The sequence below is a fragment of the Leucoraja erinacea genome, chromosome 32, assembly GCF_028641065.1.
Source record: "Leucoraja erinacea ecotype New England chromosome 32, Leri_hhj_1, whole genome shotgun sequence".
NCBI classification, from domain to species: domain Eukaryota; kingdom Metazoa; phylum Chordata; class Chondrichthyes; order Rajiformes; family Rajidae; genus Leucoraja; species Leucoraja erinaceus.
In genome coordinates, this window is record NC_073408.1 from 19,905,057 (window position 1) to 19,926,651 (window position 21,595).

At 44.8% G+C, this 21,595-nt stretch overlaps 1 protein-coding gene across 1 annotated transcript in view; it reads left to right on the plus strand.

Annotated features, from left to right (window-relative positions):
- The first annotated feature begins 7,343 nt into the window (after window positions 1-7,343).
- The window catches only part of ei24 (EI24 autophagy associated transmembrane protein), a 57,816-nt gene continuing 43,564 nt past the window's right edge, over window positions 7,344-21,595 (plus strand). Inside the window, exon 1 of the mRNA XM_055660850.1 lies at window positions 7,344-8,539. The gene's annotated coding sequence lies outside the window, so the exon portion shown is untranslated. The remainder of the gene's footprint in view (window positions 8,540-21,595) is intronic.

The window sequence follows — 21,595 nt, forward strand, 5'->3', positions numbered from 1 at the left end:
TCGAGGCAATCTGCTCCTGCATCGGGGGAGATGTCAGCTCCCCCATGCTGGATGATCGAACCTCGAGTCGGGGCTGGTGAACCTTCTGTGACGTTGGAGCTCCCGACTCGGCCTCATCTGAGACTGCGAGCCCTTGATCTTGATTCCACGGTGGGAGCGATCCCAGGCAAGGGATCAGCTCCGATGTTAAGTCCGCGCCACACGGTGGGGCTCACGACAGTCCGAGGAGGCTTCCAGCTCCACCAACGGTAGGCTGCAGAGCCCGGAGAATTTGATCCGAAAATTGATCACATCTCCGGGATGGTAAGAACCTGAGAAAAAACGTTTCCCCCGATCCCCTCCCCCACATAAAACAAACGGAAGAACAGGCGTCAACAGAATAATTCGTCAAGTACCTCAGAATATGACTATCTTGGTCATTAAACTCACTAACAATTAACATTAATGATGCAAAAATGAAGGTATCACCATTGAGGTGAGCGGCATGGGGAACAGAACACCAGTAATGGGCCTGTCCCACGTAGGCAACTTTTTAAGGCGACTGCAGGAGACTATGCAGTCGCCACATGGTTGCCACATGTTCGTGGGTAGTTGCTGGGGAATCGCCTTCATAATCGTGGGGAGTTCCCGCATTCTGGGAACTCATTTTGGTCGCCGTGAATTTTTCAACGTGGTGAAAAATTAGCGGCGACTAGATTGAAGCCGCCATGGAGAGTAGCGAGAATTCTCGTGCCGTAGGCGGGTCGCCAGAAGGTCCACCAATTTTGTTTGAACCTCAATGAGGTTCAAATGACAACAAATAAATTGTATCATTGTAATGGGTTGCCAGGAGGTCGAAGATTCTTGGAGGTTCTCGTAGGTTGTAGCCGGTGCTGACCAGTGAATTTCATTGGCTCATGGGAAAAAGAAAAAAAAGCAGTAGTTTTGTTAATGTCTCCCGAGCTTCACAGCCGTGTATCTCTGGCTTCTTAAAAGTTCTCTTCATTCCTTCTCCCCTCATCTTTTAAAGGACTTACCGTACACTGTGCTTTAACAGTCTTTTTACAGCACCAACCTTCCTGTTCATCGCGGTCTGGGTCTGTTTCACCTTGGCTTTGCACCGTGTGAATTTTGTAGACAGCGCTCCCCTCGCTTTCTCTGTCCCCCGCCTGCATAACGGGCTGGTGAAGGAAGCGATGTGTTTGAGTGTGTGTTCCACTCTGACAGTCACCATTCCAGTTGCCGGTTTCTCAGGCAGTCCCCGAAAATCGCCAAAGTGGCACAGGCCCATAAGTCTCAAGACGAGCAAAACACAAACAGCTGGAGGAAATGAGTGTGTGCCACAGCACCAGCAAGGCTTTGGTGTAACCAGAAATGTGTGGAATTAAAATAGGCTAACTAATTCAGTAAATAAGTTGATGATCTTCCTCGGCAGTCCCTTGGAATTGAGAATGACTTGCTTTCACTCATTTCATGGGTTCCAAGTCGGCCGATGGAGGCAATGTGGAAACCAGACTCTTCCACAGAGGGGTAACAAGATGCTGGAGATTTGAGCAAAACACAAAGGGCTGGAGGAACTCAGTGGGTCAGACAGCATCCTGGTAGGGAATTGACAGGCAACATTTCTGGTAGGAAGCATTTTAGGAAGAGTCTCCACCTGAAATGTTGGCTGCCCATTCCCTATCTAGATGCCCCTTGGCCCACTGGGATCCTTACCACTTTGGGTTTTGCTCTTCCACACAGGGGGCAGTAGGTGAATGATGGGGTGGCGGAGAGGTTGTGGGATGAAACATGGTTTTCTGTCTCTTCCTTCTGGGGAATGCGACTCTTTCTGTCGTATCCCCCCCCTTCTCTGTCTCCATCTGCGCTGAGGCCTAATGGCGGAGCTGGCGGCCTCCAACTGTGACCGACCTCGAGGCTCCGGAGGCAGAGCCAGCCAGGACTCACGACGGCAAGGCTGGCCGAATTCGGAGCTGTGGCGCGTTCCAGTGGCAGCGGCACGACTCGGGGCTGAGGCAGTGCTCCGGTGGCTGAGGCGGCGTTCGGGTGGCTGGCGCGGCGTTCCGGTGGCGGCGACCTGAATCCGGGGCTCGGCCGCGGGGCAGTGGATGACATCGTCGGGAGCTCGCAGGTCACAGGCTGGTGCCCTGTTTTTACGGAGCTCCCGCGGCAACAACTGCGTCCGCTGGACTGGAGGGCGACATCTCGGCAGCTTCGACCACCCCGGGCCGCTGAGCTCGGTTGAGCCGCGGGACTGACACCATCGCCCGATGGGGTAACAACATCGGAGGCCTGGATCGGCTCAGCGCAGAGGGAGAATAAGGAGGGGTAGAGACAGTGACTTTAAGACTTTTGCCTCCATCACAGTGAGGAGGTGCCTGGTGAACTCACTGTGCTGGATGTTAATTTGTGTTTATCGTGTGTTTTGTTGTTTATTATTACAGTATACATTATTACAGACTGCAGACAACGAAATTTCGTTCAGACCGAAAGGTCTGAATGATAAATAAAGGAATCTAATCTAATCTAATATTAGGGATGGACAGTAGGTGAATAGTTGAATAGATAAAAGATTCAAAAAGTTAGTTTACATTTATTTTAGAAAATAATAATGATTGTGAGACTTGTGTTTGGGGTTTGCAACTCTCTCAAACATTGATGTTTTCCCTATGAAACTCTGTCAGCGCTGTAGGTGGCTGCTATTTGTATATGTATGCAAGCAAAGAATCATTCAAGATGGCGGCGCTGCCTTAGCAGCTGCGGCTCGCCCTGTTTTTTCATTTTTTTTTTTGTTCTTTTGTCCTGTTTTAGTTAATTTTTGGTTTTATTTTATTATGTTGTGTGTGGGGGGAGGGGGGGGGGTGGAACGTGTTTTTGGTCTCTTCCTTCGGGGGGGATGCGACTTCTCTTGTCGTATCCCCAGTGTCCGTCTCCGTCTGCGTCAAGGCCTAATGGCGGAGCTGGCGGCCTCGGAGCTGGGGCAGCGTTCCAGCGGCAACATCGGAGCTGTGGCGTTCCAGCGGCAACATCGGAGCTGTGGCGCTCCGGCGGCAGCGGCGACCCGACATTGGAGCTGTGGCGTTCCGGTGGCGTTCCGGTGGCAGTGGCGGCGACCCAACAACAGACCTGTGGCATTCCAGCGGCAGCAGCAGCGGCGACACAACAACGGAGCTGTGTCGTTCCGGTGGCAGTGGCAGTGGCAGCGTCGACCCGACAACGGAGCTGTGGCGTTCCAGCGGCAACGGTGACCCGACATCGGGTGGACGACAGCTTCGGGAGCTCACAGGTCGCCTCAGAGCAAAGGGAGAAGAGGGTGGGAAGAGACAAGGACTTTAAGATTTTTGCCTTCCATCACAGTGAGGAGGTGCCTGGTGAACTCATTGTGGTGGATGGTAAATTTGTGTTTATTGTGTGTTTTTGTCATTTTTATTATATGTATGACTGCAAGGCAACAACATTTCGTTCAGACTGAAAGGTCTGAATGACAATAAAGGCTTCTTTGACTATGTCTTTGACTTTGATCTCACTGTGCCTAGTCACACGTGACAATAGAGTATTCCTATTCCTATCTTCTGATTCTATGTCACTGCTCACAAAGGATTGAATTTCATTACTTACCAACAGAGCTACCCCACCCCCTCTGCCCACCTGCCTGTCCTTTTGTTGTCATCTACTGGTTAATTCAGAGACTAGGGCCCTGAACATAAAGAAAGGAGACTTTGAATGTATGAGATGGAAATTGGCTAGAATAGACGGGCAAATTATACTTAAAGGGTTGATGGTGGAGATGCAATGGCAAAGATTTAAAAAGTGCATGGACGAACTCCAAAAATTGTTCATCCCAGTCTGGCAAAAACGGGGAAGGCGGCTCAACTGTGGCTAACGAGGGAAATCAAGGATAGTGTTATATTCAAGGAAGAGGCATATAAATTGGTCAGAGGAAGCAGAGGACTGGGAGAACTCAACAGAGGAGGACAAGGGAGTTAATTAAGAGAGGGGGGGAGCATGAAAGAAAGCTTGCGGGGAGTATAAAAACACTCCAAAAGCTTCATTAGATATGGAGAAAGGAAAAGATTAGTGAAGGCACAGGTAGGTCCCTTACAATCAGTGACAATTGAATTTATAATGGGGAAACAAGGAAATGGCAGAACAGTTAAACAAGTACTTTGGTTCTGTCTTCACTAAGGAAGCCACAAATAATCTCCCAGAAATACTAGGAGACTGAGGATCTAGTGGGAGGGAGGAACTGAAGGGTATCCACATTAGTCAGGAAATGGTGTTAGGTAAACTGTTGGGACTGAAGGCAGAAAAATCCCCGGGGCCTGATGGTCTGCATCCCAGAGTACACAAGGAGGTGGCCCTAGAAATCATGGATGCATTGGTGATCATGTTCCAATGTTCTCTCGACTCTGGATCAGTTCCTGTGGACTGGAGGGTAGCCAACTCCATGTTTTAAGAAAAGCAGGAGAGAGAAAATGGGAATTCTAGACTTCAGTGACCTGTTTTCCAGGCCCACTCCCTCATCTTTACCATGGATGTCCAGTCACTTTGCACCCCCATCCCCCACCAGGAAGGTCTTAAAGCCCTTCAGATCTTCCTCGACCGCAGGACCAGCCAATTTTTGTCTACGAATACTCTCCTCCGCCTAGCGGAGCTGGTCCTCACCCAACTTCTCCTTCGACTCCTCCCACTTCAGCCAAATCCAAGGTGTAGCTATGGGCACTCGCATGGGCCCCAGCTATGCCTACCTCTTTGTAGGGTGCGCCAAACAATCACTGTTCCTCAACTCTACATCCGCTACATTGACGACTGCATCGGTGCTGCTTCCTGCACCCATGCAGAACTCACTGACTTCATCAACTTCACGACTAATTTCCATCCTGCACTCAAATTCACTTGGAGCATCTCTGACATTTCCCTACCGTTTCTGGATCTCACCATCTCCATCACAGGAGACGGACTATTGACTGACATCTAGTACAAACCTACTGACTCTCACAGGTACCTAAATTACTCTTCTTCCCACCCTGCTTCCTAAGTCTTGCTTCAGGTCGCACCGTGAGAAAGCCCTTTAAAGACTCTAGCCCCCTACCCGATCCCTCCGTCTACGCCGCATCTGGGCCCAGGATGAGGTTTTCCATACCAGATCATCTGAGATGTCCTCATTCTTTAGGAAGCAGGGGTTCCCCTCTTTCATTATAGATGAGGCTCTCACTAGGGTCTCCTCGATATCCCGCAGCTCCGCTCTTGCTCTTCCTTCCCCCATTTGCAACATGGACAGAGCCCCTCTTGTGCAGCATATAATCCACCGACACTTTTGCCACCTCCAACGGGATCCCACTACTGGCCACATCTTCCCATCTCCACCCCTTTCTGATTTCCGCAGAGACCGTTCCCTCCGCAACTCCCTGGTCAACTCGTCCCCACCCAAACCACCCCCTCCCCAGATACGTTCCCCTGCAACTGCAGCAGATGCAACAGCTGGCCATTTACCTCCCCTTTCGACTCCATCGAAGGACCTTGTTAGTCTTTTCAGGTAAGGCAGAGGTGCACTTGCACTTCCTCCAACCTCATCTACTGTATCCGCTGTTCCAGGTGTCAACGTCTGCACAACGGCGAAACCAAGCACAGATTTGGCAACCGTTTCACCGAACACCTCCGCTCAGTCCACCTAAACCTACCTAATCTCCCGGTTGTTCAGCACTTTCCCCCTCCCATTTCCAATCTGACCTTTCGGTCCTTGTCCTCCTCCATTGTAAGGCCCAGCGCAAATTGGAGGAACAGCACCTCATATTTCGCTGTAGCTTACACCCCAGCGGTATGAACATTGACTTTTATAACTACAAGTAGCTCTTGCTTTCCCTTTCTTTCCATCCCCTCCCCCTTCCCAGTTCTCCCACCAGTCTTACTGCCTCCGACTACATTCTATCTCTGTCCCGCCCACTCCCCTGACATCAGTCAGAAGAATGGTCTCGACCCGATATGTCACCCATTCCTTCTCTTCAGAGATGCTGCCTGTCCCGTGGTTATTCCAACATTTTGTGTCTACTTAAATCAGCATTTGCAGTTCTTTCCTTCACAAATTATAGACCAGTTCGCCTTACATCAGTAGTGGGGAAGGTGCTTGAGTCGATTATTAAAGATGTTATTCCAGCACATATGGAAAGCAGTGACAGGATCGGTCAAAGTCAATTTATGAAGGAAAATTCATGCTTGAGTTATCTTCTGGAATTTTTTGAGGATGTACAAGTAGAATGGATAAGGGAGAGCCAGTGGATGTGGTGTATCTGAACTTTCAGAAATCCTTTGACATGGTCCCACAGAAGAGATTAGTGTGCAAAATTAGAGCACATGGTATTGGGGGTAAGGTATTGACATGGATAGAGAACTGGTTGGCAGACAGGAAGCAAAGAGAAATTAACGGCTCCTTTTTAGAATGTCAGGCAGTGCATTTCACTGTACCTTAATGGGTACATGAGTCAATAAACTGACCTTGAACCTTGGAATCATAACGTAGGGTGCCACAAGGCTCAGTGCTGGAACTACAATTATTTACAATATATATGAATGATTTAGATGAGGAAATTAAATGTGACATCTTCAAGTTTGCGGATGACACAAAACTGTGTGGCAGTGTGAGCTGCGATGAGGATGCTATGAGGCTGCAGGGTGACTTGGATAGGTTGAGTGTGGGCAGATGCAGTATAATGTGGATAAATGTGAGGTTACCCACACTGGTGGCAAGAACAGGAAGGCAGATTCTTATCCGAATGGTGTCAGATTAGTAAAAGGGGAGGTGCAACGAGACCTGGGTGTGCTTGTACATCAGTCACTGAAAGTAAGCATGCAGGTACAGCAGGCAGTGAAGAAAGCTAATGGCATGTTGGCCTTCGTTGCGAGAGGATTTGAGTTTAGGAGCAAAGAGGTCTGACTGCAGTTGTACAGAGCCCTGGTGAGACCGCACCTGGAGTATTGTGTGCAATTTTAATCTCTTAATTTGAGGAAGAACATTATTGCTAATGAGGGAGTGCAATGTCGGTTCACCAGGTTGATTCATGGGATGGCGGGACTGACATATGATGAAAGAATGAGCCGACTAGTCTTGTATTCACTGGAATTTAGAAGGATGAGAGGGATTCTTATGGAAACAAAAAATTCTTAAAGGTTTGGACAGACTAGATGCAGGAAACATGTTCCTGATGTTGGGGGAGTCCAGAACCAGGGCTCACAGTTTAAGAATAAGGGGTAGCCCATTTAGGACTGAGATGAGGAAAACCATTTTCAGCTCGAGAGTTGTGAATCTGTAGAATTCTCTCCCAAGGCAGTGGAGGCCAATTTATTGGATATTTTAAAGAGAGAGTAATTATCTCTTATGGCTAAAGGAATCAAGGGATATGGGGAAAAATCAGGAATGGGGTACTGCTTTAGATGATCAGCCATGATCATATTGAATGGTGGTGCTGGCCCGAATGGCCAAATGGCCTACTGCTGCACCTAATTTTCTATGTTTCTCCTATCCAACAATGGTCAATTCTTCATTTTCCTTGAACTCCATCTCCTTTGATATCTCGTTCAGGGGCGGATCTACTGTGAAACTGATGAAGCTTAAGCTTCAGGGCCCCTAATCCCGGAGGTTCCCCAGAAGCGACTTTAGTCCAGATATTCTGATAATATCCTAGTTAATAATGGAATATTTTATTAAGTAAAGATTAATTTGGGTTTTGGGTTCTGAGTAAATGAAAGCTTTAAAATTGGGTTCTGTAGAAGGGCTGGGTAATCAGTAAATTGGAGGCCAACATTCAAACTGCATCCAAGCTGCTTCCTGTTGTGCCCAAGTAAAAGATACTGACAATGGTGAGAAGGTTCTGGCTTGCTTCTGTAAACACAAGCCTTGGGAGCTTGGGAACTTCCTGAGAATTCTGTATCCTCGACTAGCAGCAACTTCTGTGGGCAACTGATAAGGATCGTTACATTGTTTAAGAAGGTACTGCAGATGATAGACCTTTGACTAACTTCCTGTTATTTGGGGTTTCGTAACTAAACTTTAAGATCGATATAACCATAGAATGATTGTATTGTATTAATGACAAGCATGCTTTGAATGGGTAGAGCTGTGATTGATATGTTAGACGTCATTGCTGCCATTCTGTATGAACATGTGACTATGTTTCCAAAACTGTATAAAAAGATGCTGTATGTCTTCATTCATTAGAGTGGTGGCCTGGGAGGAGTTAAGCATCTGCTATATGCTTGACTTTGTATCTCCTAGCACTCTAGTTAAATGATCATTAAAGCTTCTATTGGTTTTACCCAACTTATTGTAAATTGGCTGTTTTAAGAAAATGAACCTTAACATTGGCGTAGTCGGCAGGATTTCGCTGGGACCATCAACAGACGACTGAGTAAGAGGCCATAGTTTGTCCGGGATCTGATGGGGAGGATAAAAAGTGCACTATTTGGACCCCTTGAGACCGACATCCCGAAGAAGCTCCCGGGAAAACTTGTGTCCTTTGTAGTAGGTTGATCTGGTGCCCTGCCAAAATCCTTGATACAGACAACGGTAAGACCAATTGCATATATTTTTTAAGAAGAAATTGAGCAGTTTCTCTCTCTTTTTCTATCTCTATCTTTTTTCCTTTCTCTCTTTTTGTTTTCTCTTCTCTCTCTCTACAAAGGGCTCGTCAGCTTTGTTGAAACATCCGTGGTTTGTCGGGTTGAGGTACAGGGGATGAGGTGTGCGCCTGGCTTGTTGAGACATCCAAGGAGTGTCGGATTGAGAAATATGCAGTGTTTATTTTTTAAAGAATTAAGAAGTCTGCCAAGTTGACAAACGGGGGTCCCGGTTAGTGGGTCTGCTTCGTTGAGACACTTGGGACCTATTTTAAAGAGTTGGGGCATTGGGGGTTTTTTTTTTAAAGAGTTGAGAAGTCTACTTTCTCTTTCTCTCTTTCTATCTACGGGGAATAATCTGGGGAACGCCTGTGCAACATATGTAATTTGAATCCTAAAAGTAACAAAGACTATAGAATATTAAGTTACATTAGAAAAAAAATTGTTTGGGAGATGAATCTTATCCGGTCGAAGGAACATGGGATGTAGAAACTTAAAAAGGCAAAAAAAAGGGAAAAAGAAAAAAGGCACTGAAACAATATAACCCCAGGGACCCCTTGTCTGACATAAGCAACCCTGTTTATAGAAGAGGGGGGATGAAGGAACAAATTTGATGGGGAAATGAGGAACAAAGTTGGGAATAGTGTAGACCACCTCCCCCATATAATAGGTATGTTACAAAACCTACCTGAATCGTGGCTGAGCATCTGCCCTACCCCGTGTGCGCGATTTTGGCGCTGTTCAGAGGGGGCGGGTTTAAAACGCGATTTTTACTAGGCTGTTCCAATCGAAAATGTTCAGCCTAGTAAATCATTAACGGAAAATCGCTGAAAGACCCCGTCGCAAAAGGTATTATTAGTTTTTATGGCCTTGTATAATAGTTATAGTAGTTTAAAAATCACTCTCTCAACCCGCAACCTCTCGCAGCCCCAGGGTTTTATAAAGCAAACAATTAAAGGTATGTACCTTATTTTTACATTAAATGGGGCTTGTATATAACCCTGTATATAAAGTTTTCTATAGCGAGTAGCTCATTTTGGGCTCTTTATATCCCGCAGTATTTTTCTGGGCACTTGAGGGCACAAATCCAGCGCAATGTGAATGTTCTAAACCAGCGCGTTCACAGGAACCCACTAGAAAGCCGATTTAAATTGACTTTAATTTACAGCAATTGAACACTAAATTCCTTCCATTTGGCCTATAAATTGATGTAAATGAGATTTAAAAATCATGTTTTATTGTGAATTATTTGTGAATATTATTTGGACACTTGGGCTATTTAAAAATGTTAATCATTTATTATGAAATGGATAGATGTTTAGATCTAGTAATTGAAGTTTGAAATTAGCTACAATTGGGTAACTAACTAATTAGATGCTTTAATTTCAGGTCATCCAAATAAGATTATTTTATATTTGTTTCAGAATGGTTCAATCTATGATAACTGAAAATTTCATTCAGTTCTCTTAATTTCTCCAGAACTCCTACAGGGAAGGGCACCCCCAGAAGAAACTGATACTGATAGCGACTTGGAGACTGAAAAGGTAGATGAGAAAGGAGAAGGGAAAGGGCTGAGGTGGAAGAGGAAGAAGAAGCAGTAATTGAATTCAGCAGTGAGAGAGTTAAACAACGCAGATGACCAGCGAGAGAAAACAGCAGCTAAATTAAAGAAGACTGGAAGAGAAAAAAAAGCATGAGAATTGAGGCAGCTTAAAAACTTTAACTCACAAGCCAACAGCCTATACCGTTTAAAACAAACTTGCCTTCGAACTTTGAATCACATTTGGCATAGAGCTCGTCTCTGCAAGAGCGAGAGAAAGACAGAGAGGAGAGTTTGTGAGTGACCCAATGGTTGTGGGGTGTGGCAAGATCCTGATTGACAGGACGTCTGACTAATCATAATCTGGATCAAAGTCCAATCACAGTGCCCAGGGTCCCAATCACAGTGCCCAGGGTCCTGATTGACAGGGAATTGGACCATCCCATTGTGAATCATACCGGCCTGCCCATTCCTAGCAGATTAAGCTTTTTGTGGGCTTGGTTAATTCTTATTCATTTTAACTCTCTTTCCAACAAGAAGAAGACTTTCACAACTTAAAGACAACGCTGACAACTACACTAGCCTCAGCCTTCCCAGTCCATCTAGCCATTATTAAGTGCAATACCCATTTGAGTGGTCATGACAAAATCTCCCAGGGGAATGCCTGAGCTAATAGTACTGCTCACATGGCAGCTTGTAAATTCTGGTCCAAAAAGAATGAAAGATTCTAGTAAACAGAACAGACTTGTCAGACAAGGGAAGGTTTAGAAATTGCAAAGGGAAGCCTTTGACTAGGGAAACTAATTATGGAAACAAAAGGGCAGTGCCATTGATTCCACTACGGGACTCTGGATCACAGCCCTTTTGGACAAATTTGTGTAATTGATGTTTTTCTGTCTGTTATTTTATTTTATATGCACTCCCTTACGCATGCTGGTAAGAAGGATAAACAATAGAGATATACCGTACAATTTAAAAACCTAATTGTGATGCCCATTTTCCTTTGTGAAAATTCCATGCTAATTTAGTAAATGTGTGAGATGGGAGGCAAGATTATGAACGTATTTGGGTGTATCAACGTTTTACGAGTTAGAATAATTTCCATGAGGTGTGTATTACTGTGTTTTACTTTTGAGTGATAATTTTATTGTTTAAAGTGTGAATATCTGTGAGCATATTGTATGTGTGGCAACTTGTGAGTGAATGTCACAGGAAAAAAGGTATAAAATAAGTAAGTTTAAAGATTGATACGTGTTTGTGGAACCGATGGATGAAAGCTGATTTAATCCTACACTTCAGATGAAATAGGATATCATTGAATGAACTTGCTCTTTTATGTAGTGTGTGTCTTTTTAAGAAGTCAGTAGTTGTGTGGAGGAGGAGACACAATGTTATATTTAATTCCTTTGGTCTTTGCAAATGTGTTAGCAATCTATGAAAATTAAGTTCATTCGTTATTTTCTCTTAACTTTCAATAGAGGAGAGATGAAAAAATGTAGGTTGTTTGTTTTGTCTTATTGGTGTTTTAAGTTTTATTCCTATTTTTTAATCTTTTGAATTGAGTAAAAAAAAAAGGAGACAATATCTCAGTCCTAAATGGCCTACTCCTTGTTCTTAAAGGGACTGGTTTCACGTTTCTAGAATGCCACGTGCCAAAAGAGCGAGTGCTAGCATATCAATTATTGATGATCCATGTTATTAAATTGGATTTAAAAAAAGGAGCAAGACTTTTATTGTCAAATTGGTTAGTAAGGGACTGGTCCGGAAGTGGCAGCGCTGTTAACAGCTGCGGCTCGCCTGCAGTCCGTCTGTCTTTACTTTCTTTTGTTGTTTTTTTTGTCTTATTTTGGCTGAGTTTGAGTTTATTAGGTTGTGTTAGGTTGTGTTATGGGGGGGGGGTGGGGGGGGGGGGGGGGGGGGGGGGGGGGGGGGGGGGGGGGGGGGGGGGGGGTGAAACATGTTTTTTTGTCTCTCCCTTCGGGGGAATGTGACTTTTTCTTGTCATATCCCTCTTCTCTGCCTCCGTCTGCGCTGAGGCCTAATGGCGGAGCTGGCGGTCTCCAACCTGCGACCAACCTCGAAGCTCCGGAGGCAGAGCCAGCCAGGACTTACAATGCGAGGCTGGCCGACTTCGGGGCCGAGGCAGCGGTGGCCCGACTCGCTGATGCGGCGTTCCAGCTTTTGGCAGTGGCCCGGAGCCGAGACTGCGGGACTCGGACCTGTTGCAGCGAGACTCTGAGCTGATGCAGCGGCCCGGGGCTGGGGCTGTGGGACTTGGAGCTGAGGCTGTGGGACTCGGAGCTGTTGCAGCGGGATTCGGAGCTGATGCAGCGGGACTCGGAGCTGATGCAGCGGGACTCGGAACTGTGGCTGTGGGACTTGGAGCTGGGGCAGCGGGACTCGGAGCTGTGGCTGCAGGACTCGGAGCTGATGCAGCGGGACTCGGAGCTGAGGCTGTGGTGGGCCGACTCGGAGCGGAGACGGCGTTCCGGTTTTCGGCAGCGGCGACATCACCACGTAGGTCCGCTGGCCTGGAGGGCGGCATCTTCAGCCTGGATCGATCGCATCAGCGCAGAGGGAGAACAAGGAGAGAAGAGACAGAGATTAAGACTTTTGCCTCCATCATAGTGAGGAGGTGCTTGGTGAACTCACTGTGGTGGATGTTAATTTGTGTTTATTGTATGTTTTGTTATTTATTGTTACTGTGTATGACTGCAGGCAACGTAGTTTCGTTCAGACCGAAAGGTCTGAATGACAATAAAGGAATCCAATTCAAGTGGCAATGACATAAAATTGCAGGGTGTAGGTTGACTGAGACAGAATTTGGCTTTTGGATCATAATGTAGGAATATATATAGGGATGAAGAATAGAAAATAAGACTATCTAAACTTTGGAATGTAACTTTGCAAGGGGATTTGGGTGTCCTTGTAGTTGAATAATGAAGCTAACGTGCTGGTTTAAAAATCCAATACGTTATTATTTGGCTGAAGATAGCCGGGGGCAAAGTGCCTATAAAGAATGAAAAGTACAAGAGTACATAAATGTACAAAGTACATTAACAATATCTTAAATAATTTTCTTTCTAATGTGGTGAAAATAAATATTTTTTTGTCTCTTAGAATGCAAATGAGGAGCCAGGTTTCCTGTTTCCTGTTTTAAATGTGTGGAAGGAAGCCTGTGTTTTGTGCTCGTTGATTACATCAGACCTAGTTTGAGAAAAAATCATTATGGGGAGTAAATGTTGAGAGATCGAGTAGATTGGGGAGAGAAATATATTTGGACAATTGAAGAAAAAAAAAAAAAAAAAAACTATCCCTGACCTTCACAGCACTGGGATTCTCATATTTTATTAAATGCTACATTTGTGCTGTGGTAATGAAAGAAGGGCACTTCAGTGGTAGTAACAGACTATGAAGATAGAATGAGAACAGTTGCTTGCTGTTCCGCTAGGCAAAGTCAAGTGTTAGCTTGGCTGCACTGGTGTGCTTAAGTATATGAACACATAACATGGGCAGTGGAAATCTTAGAGCCCAACACACTGAGGAGGATTATAACTTACACTCTCCCCATAGTATAGTGTGACTTGGAAACAGGGAAGTTAGGGGCAGTTTGAGATAATTGCAGTGACAAATGGAAAATGAGTGTAGCTCGCAGATCAACATCTATATGACTTAAAGTCTGTTCTTGACCGGTTTTGGCCATCTGTGCTGCGATTTCCGAGATAACGCCACCACCTACAGCCATCATTTTTGGCCACCTCGCTCAATGCCCCCCTCCGCCGCATGTGTGCAGAGGTATTTTCCCGTTGATGAAAAATGACAGAGATATTAATGTTTTTACAACATTCCCCATTCTCTCTGCTGCCCCTGCTGGAGGGAGGGGGAGGGACTATAAAACCAGGAAGTGGTGTGCCTCAATCAGTCTCTGCAAGTGTTGTGCCTCAATCAGTCTCTGCAAGTGGTGTGCCTCAATCAGTCTCTGCAAGTGGTGTGCCTCAATCAGAGCTCTGAATGACACTGAACAAATGTCTCCACAGCTGCGAGTACCCATAATGTGGTTTGAAAATGAAAATATGGTTAGTTTGAGGAAAAAAACACTGACTGCAAATGGTTGTTTGGGGGTTTGGGATGAAGTAAAAATGAACCCTCTCTCTCTCCCCACCTCTCTCTCTCCCTATCCCTCTCTCTCTCTCTCCCCCCCTCTCTCTCTCTCTCTTCTCTCTTTCTCTCTCCCCTCTATCTCTCTCTCTCTCTCCCTCTCTCCCTCTCTCTCCCCACCTCTCCCCCCCCCCCCCCCCCCCTCCCCCATCATCCCCCTCTCCTCTCCTCTCCCCCTCCTCCTCTCCCCCCTCTCCTCTCTCCCCCCTCCTCTCTGCCCCTCTCCTCTGCCCCCTCTCCTCTGCCCCCTCTCCTCTACCCCCTCTCCTCTGCCCCCCCTCCTCTCCCCCTCCCCCCTCTCCCCCCCCCCCCTTCTCCCTCTCCCCTCTCCCCCCTCTCCCTTATCCCTCTCCCCCCTCCCCCCCTCCCCTTCCCTTCCCCTTCCTCTCCCCCCCCCCTCTCCTCTCCTCTCTCCCCCCCCCCCCCCATTAGCGTGCGGGGGGGGGGGGGGGATAGTTTGTGTGTGTGAGACGCTGCATGCCGCCTCCCCCCCCCCCCCCCCCCCCCAAAACCGCACCTTGGGGGAACAGACCCAACGGGTCTGCACTTGGTCTAGTAGATAGATAAATTTCACTGGACCCTTCCTGGAGCCATAAAATAAAGGGTACTGTTTAGCATTGATTGATTGCTTTACCTACTGGGTAACGGTATTTCCATGCTAAGATAGAACAGCTAGAATTGTGATAAGGAATCAAAGAGATAATATTTAGGTAATGGGTCCCTCTTTAGAGTGATCAGGGTAAATGTTTCATAGGAAAGGTGATGAAAGGGACATTGCCTTGTCAGTAGTTAAGGAGTGATTTCATATCTTCCACTAATTGCAGAGTTTTGGATTAGTGGAGGGAATGAATAGGACCCTAAAAAGTTTAAGTGAAGTCTTGACTGAGACTGGACAGGAATGGATTAAGGTGTTCAGCTATTTTGATGGTTCAGAACAACCCCAGCTAGAGAGACAAGGTTAAAACCTTTCGAATTAATAACAGGATAAGCTGTGAAATTATGGATTTACCTACAGGTTCTCAGCGATGAATTAATTACGTATGCACAGCAATTAACCCATGCCTTGCCAGGTCTGCATTCTCAGGTATAAGAGTCACAGAAGCCACTATCTGTTAAACACAGGGATGAGTCCATACTATCAAACTACATACTGATATGGTACTGGGATCAGAAAAAATTGGGGCAGTGTTGAAAGGAACTTTAGCAGATGCTAACAGCAACATCAATTGCAGTGAAGAGGATACATCTGATTGACTTTAAACAGTTTGGAGAACCAAGAAAGGACAATCGGGCTATTGATCTTTTATATTCTGGGGTTGGCCGATATAGACTGGACTTGGGGAAATAACCTGATTTTGTTTATGAGTTTTGAATTTGCGCTTCGTAATAATAAGTGTATGCTGGTTGTGTACGCACATCCCATATAATGGTGAGGAAGGAATACCTCTCATAACAATACTCCTTAACCTTACTGAGATTCTGGCCTTGCACTGTTTTCGCAATAAAACAGCAACTAATGGGTGCCTTCAGAATGGCAAAGTCAAGGACCCATATTTAAAGGATGGTATGAGGCCTCTTTTAAGACAGGATGGAAGGTAAATGAGACCAGGGTTTGGGAAAATACCATGGCTTAAATTAGTGAATTGCCCCAGAGCCCAGTTAATACTACCTGTTATTGTGACAGAAGAAGCAATGGAGTATACTTGAGTAACAGCACTTGCACCAAGGTTAGTGCTAATAGCTGCTGAGTCCAATAAATGGGACGTATTTTGTATGTGGATTCCGGACATACCCATGGTTACGTGGTATGTAGCTGGGAATGAGAGGTACTGGGAAAGGTTGATTAGGTCAACCTATAACTGAAGGGAATGTTGTTATTTGACCTTTGTTGTCCCTCACGTGACAGTGGTGTAACATCTAACTGAATTGTATATTACCGATGAGGACTAAGTGAAGTATATCAGAGTCAGAACAATTCTGGATGATTGCTTTCCCGCTGTATGGGACAGCCTGTCCATCACAGGAATTGATTAATACGCCCCCTGAATTGGAGAAATTGTTTAATTAAATTGTGGATGTCTTTACCTACAAGTAAAAGGCCCTTTCATCCATTATGGCTGAAATGGACTCAACCCTGCCCCCCTAGTTGGACCCATTCCGCTCACGTGAGGCGCTGCCAACGGCCAGGCTATAAATAGTGGGAACGGGCTATAAATAGTGGGAACGGGAGAGAGACAGCGATTAGTTGTGGTGCGGATTAGGTGTGTGGTGGAGTTTAGTCGTGTGGTGGGAGGTTTAGTTAAATTGAGGTGGGGGCTTCGAGTTTAAAGTTTCCTTTATTGTCATTCAAACTTTTGGTCCTTGCAGTCATGACAGAAAATAAAGTAACAGAACACACAATGAACACAGTTTAACAAACATCCATCACAGTGAATCTTCAGGCACCTCCCTACTGTGATGGAAGGCAAAAAGTCCTTGTCTCTTCCTTCCTTGTTCTCCCTCTGCGTTGAGGCGATCCAGGCTTTCGATGTTGGGCCCCCCCGCCGGGTGATGGTAAGTCCCGCGGCCGAATCCAAGCTCCGCGAATGGGCCGCTTCAAACTCCGCGGCCCGGGGCGGACGAAGATGCCGCCCTCCAGTCCAGCGGACAAAGCTGTTGTTGCGGGAGCTCCGGAGAATCGGTCACCAACCTGGGACCTCACTTTCAACTTCATTGAATAAGAATGCATCCACAGTTTGGGGGGGGGGGGGGTGTTTCTGTGTACGTAACTGAGAGAATTCAAGATGGAGCAAGACAATACCAGCAACTCATGTTACTAAGCCGCTTAATGGTGTATAAGACAGAGGAACCAAGCCATAAGCCAAATATTTCCTGGTAGCTCCCGATGTTACCGTCCTCGGGACCAGTGGCCAAAGTCTCCGAGGCTCCGGTCGGGCCGCAGCCACAGCGCCACCACAGCCCTGAAGTCAAGAAGAAACTGCAGATGCTGGAATATCGAAGGTAGACAAAAATGCTCCAGTATTTTTTGTCTACCTTTATTATTGTGCTAAGTCTAGATCTATAAAAGAAGACTTTCTAATAACTTACTCATGTACCAAAAAATGTCTTATATAATATAATACATTGTCGAAATCATAAGAATAGATTTATATATGTTACAGTCATCATACATTGGGAAGTAAATTAAGGCTTTGATGTGTGCTCCTCATGGCATGTTGTTGTTCCCTATAACTCTATTTATCATGTATTTTAAAAACCATTGATCCGTGTACACTGTGTGTATATATATATATTTTTTTTAAATAATTTTATTTATTAGAAGTAGTGTACATTACAATAATATGCCAAAAATAACATAATACATTTCCTGTACCACTTAATATTTTAAACTTTAAAAAGCAGAAAAGTAAAGAGAGTGAAATAGGATAGTAAGTGTGTGAAAGAGTGATCAAAAGAGACCCTTAGACACGAAAAATTCGAAAAAGAATTAAGTAAGCCATAGAAAAAGAAAAAAAGAAAACAGAAGATATATTAAAAGTAAAAAAAGAGATAAAAGGGATATACCAACATTGTGTATATTTAATAGCATTTATCATGTATTTTAAAGACCATTAATCCGTGTACATTGTGTATATTTAACACAATTTATCCGGTATTTTAAACATTATTTCAAACCGGCTTAAACACAAGCCGGTTCGGGACCTCCGCTGCTTGGAGGTCCACAAACGGCCTCCTCCTACCGGAGACCGGGGCTTCATGATGTTATAGGCCACGGGCTGGCGGTCAGAGCTTTTCTCCGGCGAGGAATCCCAGACTGCGGGAGGGAAAGTGCACGCTGCCCCCGCGACTAGAAGCTCCGCACACCGCGGCTTCAGAGTGTTATAGTCCGTGGGGCCAGCGATCAGAGCAATTCTTCTGGCGACCCCCGGCTCCGCGATCTGAGCTATAGGAAGAGATCGGCCTCAAGACAGAAAGTTATAATTTTTTTCTTATGTCTTTAGTGGGGAATCTGAAGAAAGACGGCTATAAAGTGCTTGAATCACTTACATTGGCGATTCGAGCACTATAGCAGAATGGCTCGCTACGCGTGTAGATGTGGGCGCCATGACAGATGCCCATTAAAAAAAAAAACCCAAATATCTATGATTCCCAAAATGGCGCGCCACAAATTACCCATGAGCCCATGACCATACTACAGCTTTTTCGTCGAGTGGTTTATCTTGCTCCTCTATAATCTTTGGTCCACATTGCTTAAACATTTTGGGTCTACTGTATGAGAAGGGGTTTAAAATATATATATTAATAATATAGTGTGAAATGTGCGCATGTGCGGAGCTCTTCTAGAGTGTGCGCATGCACAGGACATTTTCGGAGTGTGCGCATGTGCTAAGTATTTTGGGCGGGAAAAGCCTGCGGAATCAGCCATGTTTGCCAGACTTTGTATTGCGGAAATAAAGCTTAAAGCTTAAATAAAGTTAAGTTAATTACGAGTAGTGAAAGTTTCATTTATCTCACAACAATTTAAGCAACTTATCTCAGAAGTCAAACAGTCCGACTTGGGATGCAGAAGCTACTGAAACCACAACGCTTGGATCTGGATCCCAACTTACCTGCTGCTGCAAAGAATTGGAAGCACTGGCTTTGTATACTAAATAACTTCTTTGAGTGTGGCAATGATGCACCAGACAGACTCAAGACATTAATAAGTGTTGTCTCTTCTGATGTATATGATTACATAGAGGAATGTACAACTTATGACTCTGCTATTGATGTACTAAGCAAACTCTTCGTTAAGACACCCAACATGATATTCGCTCGACACCTCCTTGCTACTCGGAAACAAAAACCTGATGAGTCACTTCATGAATTTTTACAAGAACTTCAAAGACTTAGTAAAGACTGTGCCTTCAAAGCAGTTTCGGCCAAAGATCTTATAGCAGAGCAAGATAGGCTACTCCTGCTAAATGCAATGGGCTGACGTGTAGTACGCTATGGAGGGGATCCTAGGCATTTTTCCACGCCCATTTTAGCAACCTGAGCCTACCTGATCCGACCCGACTCGCAGTGTAATCAATGTTGCGGGGCAACAGTTTGTGTGGGTTAGATTCATAAATCTGTCAGTTCATACTTCTCGTCAAGAATAAAATTTGACTCTAGTAATTGTCTTTTTTAATGTTTTTTAAATCATTTCTTTTTAAATGGCTCACAAACAGTGTTGGAGTTGATTTTGTAGTAACCGGAACCGACCCGACTCGCAGGGTAATTGACATTGCGGGGGAACTTTTTGTGTGTGATATAGGGTTAGATTCATAATTCTGTTAATTCTTGTTAAAGAATAAAATGTTTATAAACACACATACATGAAAATTATATAAATGTATATAATCATATAACACACACAATTATATTCTGATCCAATAATGAACTTTATTTCAGACTAGACACGGGACATTAAATAAGAAACATTGTAAATAAGAAACATTGTAAACCTCCCCGCAACTTCACACACACTAGGCCTTATCGCCTCTCGCGCTGCCCCGGACCCCACACTCTCTCTCCCGCTGCCCCGGGCCCCACACTCTCTCTCCCGCTGCCCCGGGCCGCGCACTCCCTCCCCCCGCTGCGGATCCAATCTTTGGCAGGAAGCGAGATGGCTGAGCAAGATGGCGGAACAAGATGGCGGATGCAGGTTGCTAAAATGAGTCATAAAATCACCCATGAATCTGCCCATGAGCGTACTACGCGTTTGCGTGAGAGTAACCCATCTTGCTCTGCTATAGGATCTTTGGTTACGGCTGATCAATTTCGACAGGAAGTTATTCGAGACTCTTTTATCAATGGTTTGGCATCGCCTTTAATACGACAGAGACTATTAGAACACAAAACCTTGGATTTATAGTCAGCTTACTCTTTAGACTTGGCTCAGAAAAATTCAGATGCTTATGGCTCATCTAATGTGTATTCTGCTGCAACTACTACAAAAGAATTTCACCCTCGTACTAATATGGAGCAAACGGAAACAATTTCTACTGAACTGTTACTTTTGCGGGGGTAATATTCTTAAGAGAGAGACATGTCCTGCTCGAGAGGCAACTTGTAATAGTTGTGGCAAGAAGGGACATTATTCTAGAGTATGCAAGTCCAAAGCAACTACTAAAAGTGTGACTGCTGCCATATACACGCCTTCTTTATGTGCAATTACAGCTGCATTTCCTCAGAGCTCGTCTCATGCAGCTACAACGGTATCCATTAATGGCCATACACTTAATGTACTACTTAATTCTGGCAGTTCAGAATGTTTTATAAGTGAACAAGTTGTGTCCCGACTAAATCTAACTATAATTCCTTCAAATAGAGAAATCTCGATGGCTCTGACAACTCTCAATACTCAAATTATAGGATCTTGTATTGTAAACTTTATTCTGAACAAAACTAGCTATAAATCTGTATGTCTTGGTGTTTTGAAAAATTTGTGTAGCGATATAATTGTAGGTCAGGATTTCCAGAAACTGCACAGATCACTTCAAATAATGTATGAAGGAACTATGCCTGATCTTGTGTTGTCAAAGCCACCAGTATTGTGTGGTCTTTCTGCTGCATCTGTTGAATGTCCTTCATTATTCACTAATTTATCATCCAAGTGCAAGCCAATTGCTACAAAATCAAGACATTTTAGTAAAGATGATAGGAACTTTATCAACACAGAAGTAACTAATCTTTTACAAGAAGGGATTATAGAACCCAGTTCTTCCCCTTGGAGGGCACAAGTACTTTAAAACTGTTCCGAAACCGAGTTGTGGTGCCGCCAAGTGTAGACTCTCTACGGTGCATCTGCAGAATGTGTGTAAGGCAATGCTTCTTAAACTGGTGGATGGTTCACCTAAGGGTGAATTAAATTATTTTTGGGTGAATTAGTTCATTTATGTTTTTTGCTCGTGTGACAAAATCAATTATATACAAAATTATACACAAGAGAGAATAAGACGAAAATTACCGAAAAACATAAGAACATTTATTTGTGGGTGAATAACATTTTGTGACAAAGACTCAAGGATAAATGACACTGAAATAGTTTGAGAAACACTGGTGTAAGGGACATTAGAATGGATGCAAGCCGCACAGACCGTGACAATTTGTACAACATACACAAAATATACAGCTCCATCCAACTGAAGCAACTTCAGACATGCATGAAATGTTGATGGCGGAAGATCCCTGCAGAAAACATTGGGTCAAAATTCCCAAACAGTGTCCTGCGAGAAAAAACGTCCTATGGTGTAGAACATATTTATCTTTGTGAGGTGCTGA